The sequence below is a fragment of the Pan troglodytes genome, chromosome 2, assembly GCF_028858775.2.
Source record: "Pan troglodytes isolate AG18354 chromosome 2, NHGRI_mPanTro3-v2.0_pri, whole genome shotgun sequence".
Taxonomy (NCBI): domain Eukaryota; kingdom Metazoa; phylum Chordata; class Mammalia; order Primates; family Hominidae; genus Pan; species Pan troglodytes.
The window spans coordinates 40751272-40758078 of record NC_086015.1 but is presented as its reverse complement, the minus strand read 5'-3'; positions in this window follow the sequence as shown (position 1 = coordinate 40758078).

Sequence of the window (6807 nt, the reverse complement as noted above, 5' to 3'; positions counted from 1 at the left end):
CTAAAATAATCTTTATCTTCCACTAGTTTCTCATATATATACATATATGAGAAATATATATATGAGAAATATATATATATACCTTTTTTCCCCCATATAAGCTCAAACCTTTTCCCTTTGTTTTATTACTTCTACAAGTTTATCATTCTTTGTTAAAATGGTATATAAGTCTCTGAGTCTGACTACCTTTTTGGGATTTTCACTTCATTTCTGTGAGGCCCTTATATGCATATGAAAGAAACATTTTTCTCCTGTCAATCTGTCTTTTGTCAATTTATTTTGCAGGACCCCAATCATTTAACCTAAAGAGTAGAGGAAAAAAGGTTTTTCCCCTCTCTAACAGTGGGCAAATTCTAGATCATTTCCTTTGCCACTTCTATGTACTGTACAGAAAATCTTTTGTCAAAGGAACCATGGCTGGACTTTGTGTTTCACTGCACTGATGCCATGTTTTTATAACATATCACAAATTACTTATTAACTTTATGAAAATAACTACTTATAGGCAACTTGCACTCCCAAAAGGATACAATGGAGTTTCACTATATATCTTTGGTGCTCAGAGTGTGTCCAGGGCCCAACAGCATCAGCATCAGCATCATCTGGGACCTGGTTAGAAATACAGACTGTCAGGCCCCACCCAGACTGTCTGAATCAGGACCTGCACTTCAACAGGACTTACAAGTGATTTGTGTGCACATGAACATTTGAGAAGCTCTGCTCTGTAGCACATAGTAAATTGGAAATGGGACTTCCAGTTTAACCACTTCAGCAGGATCCTCTAAGGAGACACGTCAGTGACAGCAGGGAAAAACTCAGACCTTGTCTGTTAGTCCTCTTTGTTGTCATGGGGTGTCTGTAGGGTATAACCCAATGTCCTGGGATCTCTGGAAAGAGAGGAAAATGCTCTCTGGTTTGCATGAAGCATGAGGGTTTTTCAGACATAATAAAGCCAGCAGTGGAGGAAGTGTGAACTGTGATACAATGATGAGATGGGTGGCATATACTAGACAAGGGTAAGTAGGAAAACTGAGGGATGAGGGATGAGGATTATCGTGTGGGTCAGGGATAAGCTTTAAAAGTGAGAAAAGGAATGTCCACTTAAAAACACTCTTGTAAACAACTGATGCAGTACGTAAAACTCATGATAACTCCAAAGTTATCATGAGATGGAGCAGTCAATCCCATCTTTAAATTTGCGAGTAGCTTAGAAAAAAGTATCAGGCATCTGTTAGGTGGGTTAGAACAAGGCCTGGCCAATATCTCTCAGTCAGAGACCATACAGAGTTCTGAGCCAGTATGCTGGGAGGCACTAAGGGAAATTGTCATGGGTAAGTCAGCAGATAAAAGCCAACCCTGGACAGAGGCACTTCTGAGATAAGAGCAGGAAAAAGTCTCTTTAATTACTTTGTTTCTGATGTCTCAGTCAATGTCATGTTGGTAATAAAGAGGATAGGTAGTGAGGATGTTAATTAGAGATTGGAGTGTCATCAGTGATGACAGCCAATAAACAGCATGGCAGTTTCATTTTATTACCTTGCTCTTATTAATTTCTACAGCTCTGATCAATATAGACATTGGCCAGGCTTCTGAGTTACGAAACAGTAGCATTTTTGAGGCTTAGTGAGAGAGGCTTCATTCCAATTTTTTATTCGTTTACAAAACCTTCCTTGGGGTGTTGGCATAATCAAATGTAAGTTCACAAATGTTTCTCCTGCCTCATCTCTGCATATGAGCAAAATGAGTTTATTCCCAAACAGCCCCTGGAAAATGCCCAGGACAAATGATTATGCAGTGAAAAGTAAAATTATTTCAGCCAGTCTTTCTCTATCTTCCACAGAAGAATAGACATGAATACTCTCTCAGCACTGCATACTGAGGCCACAAGTGATTAATCTGCTGAAACCACAAAGAAATAAAAAGTTGATAAAAGGGAAAATATTTTCAGGGGCACCTTTCTGCTAGGACGAGGGGGTTAATAATGTCGTGTTAGATGCATTGACCTTTCTTTTTTAGTCATCTTTTTGTTGTATTGAATATGACCAGATAGTTTAAAACACCTAATTCATTTTGTTGAGTACACATAATTTGTAAATGTTTATAGAGAAAGTATGTATTACTTGAGTCCTATAGCAATTTTGATTATCTCTCATTATTTTTCTTGTGTTATTATAGCTTTCTAGGAGCCAAGATGAAAATTCTGACGTTAATACTGACCACAGACATAGGTTTCTTTGCATTTTAATTAGACACGTGAGTTATTTTAAAATGACTTGGAAAAGGTAAAATCTCTTTAATTGTGATTTAAAAAGACAATATAAAAGAGAAATCTTTTATTTTTTTCTTGATGCTAAACTTGATTAGCAGCTAATCTTATAACAGAGAAAAGTAATTATAAGTAAATTAGACAGGAAACTGGGTTAATGTGACTTACAGTCACTCTGGTAGCCTTTCCAGCCTAATAAGGTGGAGAGCTGATCATCGTGGAATCAGGTTATGTTACTTTATCTGAATTGTGGCAGCAGATAAGAGACCCACTTTCTGAGCATCAAACCTATTAGAGGCAATAACGGCATGCCATGCCGGTGCAGTTACTGAGTTTATTGGCTCACCCCAGAATCAGAGCATCCTAGGATCGATGAGCAGAAATTCCGTTTATCTCCCCAGCAGACCTGTTTGCTTAGGTTTGCTGGAGTGTTTCTTTTATTATCCCGTCCCTACTGGTTTTTTATTTCAATCACTATGTGAATGACAAATGCATCCTGCTGGGTCACATTTAGCATCATATTCTCTTTGGCCTTGAGATGTACATGTACTTGGAGGAAACTCAAGGTTACAGGACTTATTTTCTTTATGAACATGTGAAAAATAAGCACAAGTTGAGTGCTCACTCTAGGCAGAGCAATGCACTGGACATCCTTAGCAATAAGTAAGACATTAATGCCATTTGGCAGGTGGTGAAACTGAGGTTCATAAGGATTAATTAATGTTCCCATGGTCACACAGCTAATAACAGCTTGGCAGAAGTCCTCTGACCCATGGTCAGTGTTCTTTGCGCTAAAACAAAGCTTTCTCAACCTGAAGCAATGTACTGCTGTCCCCTACCTCTATGAGTTGTTCTTCAGAAATGCTACTTTGTCAAATTTCCTGTCGCAGATGGATGTTTGTGATTATATTTTCTTTTCACCTCACTTATCTAATGTATTCAGGAGGTCTTTTGTGTGATGTTTGCTGGTGCTGCAATTAGCAATGCTCAGTTATTTACGGTGAGAGCTGGACGACTGAAGCTAGATATTTGTGTTTGATGTTAGGGTTGGGAATTTGTTCTCCAAATCTTGTGTGCTTGCTCTCTGTACTGGGGCAGAGTTGGGGGGTTTGCTTAAACCCTGGTCTCTGCTTTTGGAGAGCTTACAGTTTAGTTGAGAGGGAGAATGTTTACACCTACTAAGATGAAGTAACAATTAGCTGAGATGTGCAGCAGGCAAAACCATATGTTCCACATTCTGTGCTAGGTGTTGGTCTCAGGCATTTGTGCTAAATTTTGCTTTAATGAATGAGCAGGTCTTCAGGGGAGGGAGCTATCACTGCGAACTTACGAGGACAGAGAAGGTTTGGGAGTAGAGATGGGTCTTAGGCTTTACAAGATGGTGAGGCTTGGATTGGTGGGGGAGTGGAGGTGGAGTGGGTTGGAATTGTGAAGGGCCTTATGTGTCAAGCAGAGGAATTTGGGTTTGGAACTCAAGGAGGCTAATAAGGAGCTACTGTAGGTTATTGAGCAGATGGATGGCTTATCAAAAGTAGTGCTTGCTCTTCTGTATATGTGGGGTTAGATTGGCATTGAGGAGAGACCCTGTAAACATTTGTATTTTGGTGTAATGAAGTAGAAGCAGCAGTTTTGTCAAGTCCAGGTCAATTTATTTTGCTGTAGCAAGTTAACAGAAAAATAAGGTGTTAATAAGAAAAAAATAAGATGTTAATAAGAACATATTTTCCCTGTGTTACTTCCTGGGACGTGGTTGCCTTGGTGGCTGAAGACAGAATTAGCATGTTTAATTTTTACTATCTATGGCTTCATAAACAATTTACTGTTGATATAGGGACAGAATATGGATTATTATCCTAGATTATACAGGTTGAGTGAGTCTCCCTTATCCAAAATGCTTGGGACCAAAAGTGGTTTTTTATTATTTTATTTTATTTTATTTTGTTTTATTTTTTTATTTCAAGGAGTTTTTTTTTTTTTTTTTGGATTTTGGGATATTTGCATTATACTTACCAGTTGAGCATCCCAGATCTGAAAATCTGAAGTCTGAAATGCTCCAATGATCATTTCCTTTGGTAGGAATGTCAGTGCTCAAAAAGTTTGCAGGCTTTGGAGCATTTTAGATTTTGTATTTTTGGTTTTGGGATACTCAACCGGTATGAGGGTGAGCCACATGAAATTTGTTTTTTTATGGTTCAAAATTGGTAGAACTACCAGCAATTTCATATGGTTCCATTTTACTGATTTTGTAAGTAAAGGTGTTGCTGGAGCTGAGTGGACTCGGGCAGGCCTGTGGCTTTCTAGTAAGGTTGATCGGGGTAGGTTCTGGACAGTGGTGTTTAGTGGGAGACTGAAAGTACTCTGTGTGCAGTTGTCCTGGGGCATGAGCACGTTCCCGGAGACTGAGCCCCAGGCCTAAAGGATATGCTGTGCTCTCTCTGATGTTTGCTCTCCCTGCCCATGGACCAGGCATTCATAGTCTTCTTATTTTTTTCCTCTTACCTGTAAAGAAGAAAATTTTGCTCTAGACTACTTTAAAAGAGGAAAGAGGTCTTGTGGAAGAGAAGATAAAAATCGGTGCATCCGAAGGTTGCATTTTCCTGGTGCTTCCCAGTAGCTTGAAGCAGTAATAGCTAGAAGAAGTGCAATTTCAGTAGGACCCAGTTATGCTGAGGAGGTGGAGACTGAATTGTCACTTTTGCTGCAGACCAAGGAGCTTTTGAATAAGCTTGTGAATGCCCAGGCAGTGGAATGAGCATGTCTGATGTTGGTGTGATGGAGGCTGAGCTGTTCTCTCTTTACATCCTTTTACGCCATGCCCTGGGATGGAGGCTGTTCTTATGGAGCTTATTCTTTGTTCAGGGTTGGGATGTTCCCAGATTGTTCTCCTAACCACTAGGGATCAGGGCAAGTTTTGAGGTAGGGTCTGCTGAAATTGGCTGAGCACAGAAATCCCAGAGAGCACATCCCCTCTTCTCCCTACCCAGCTCTGGGTACCATTGTGCCAAGTCATCCATTACCACATTCAGACTCTACAGTTCCAATGTTTTGGAACTTGAGGCCACTGGTCCTATTGTAATTTGGGCCTCTTTGTCACTCTATATCAACACTCAATACATAAAGCCCATTACTGTCAGTCCTGTTTCATGAGCACTGCTTTATGCCTCCCTGACATCCCATCTTGGACCTTTTAGGAGGGTTCGGGGGCTTTCCTGAACCTCCTTCTATGCTAAATGTTCAAACATCCTTAAGGTATTCACTGAATGTTCCTTTGTCCTATTGGTTCTCCCCTGAGGATCCCTCTCCTATTTCTTCCCTGTAATGGATAATTCTTCCTTTCCAGGGACTATAGATTTTGAAGGTAGAGCTCAGAATTTAGCTCCCCAGGTCTGCTTCAGAGCTATTATTTTTCTTCCCTCCTATAACACCTTTCCTTAGCTGAGGCTTATATCATCCCATGATACAATATACACCCTTGCTTTGCCACTGTCATATAGTGGCTGACCATTCATTTCTCCATGTTACCAGTGTCTTCCTCTCCACATTGAGTCTTACCTTCATCTGTGCTGACCTCAGTGGCCATGTGGACAACTGGTCCAGCCCTATGTCATGGTTCCTTTGCTATGTACTGGGTGGCCTCTACCTCATTAGGTGTTGAAAACCCAACTCAAATCTTGTCTTCCTAGCGCTCTTGGTTGCTCATTCTCCTGGTACTTCCATTGGATTTCATTACATCCTCTTTATGCCTCTAGGTTTTCCTGGTAGGTCTGCCCTCTTGTGACCACAGCCAGCAGTTGATCCTTTGGGCCTGCCTATCCTTTTCCCACATCTGCTTGGAAAAGCCTCAGTCCAGGATATAGGCTAAAATCTCTTTCTCTGTCCGTATACTGAGTCTTCTGAGAAAATAATCAGGACTTCATTTACTTAGTCTGACAGTATGTATCAAGGATCCTACTGTGTGTGAAGCACAGAAGAAAAACCAACAAGAACACCAGCCCTTTTGTGCACATGCGTTTGACAGTCACCTTCCTTGACACCCTTCCTCAGTTCCCCAATGCAGGAAATACAAACTAGTATTCCTTCTGTAGCTCTCTTTCTTTCTCTCAACATCAGCTATCTCAGACAAAAATGGAGGCAGATTAATTAAAGAGGCTGTGAGAAGAAAGGGATAACAGATGTCCATATGTAGTTTAACTGTAAATGTGATTGTTAAGCTCATAAATTTGTGGTGTGTGGGAAGATCAGTATCAGCCACTACCTTGTCATCTCATCTGACACCTGCGTCTAGATGGAAATCAGCTCAGAACAGATTGTACATTATAATTAAAAAACAAAAAAACATTCTGTGTAGATTTGCTGGGCCAAAATCTCATCCTGGCACAACTGGAGTTTCTGCTACAGTTGATTCAAATACACGTATAAATGATTATTTTAAATTTCTTTTTAAAGGAAGCATAAACAGCCAATTCTGCCATGTAGGATATGACATATGGGTCCTGCAGGGTAACTTTAATAATTGTCATCCTACCCTTGTGGCTTAACTG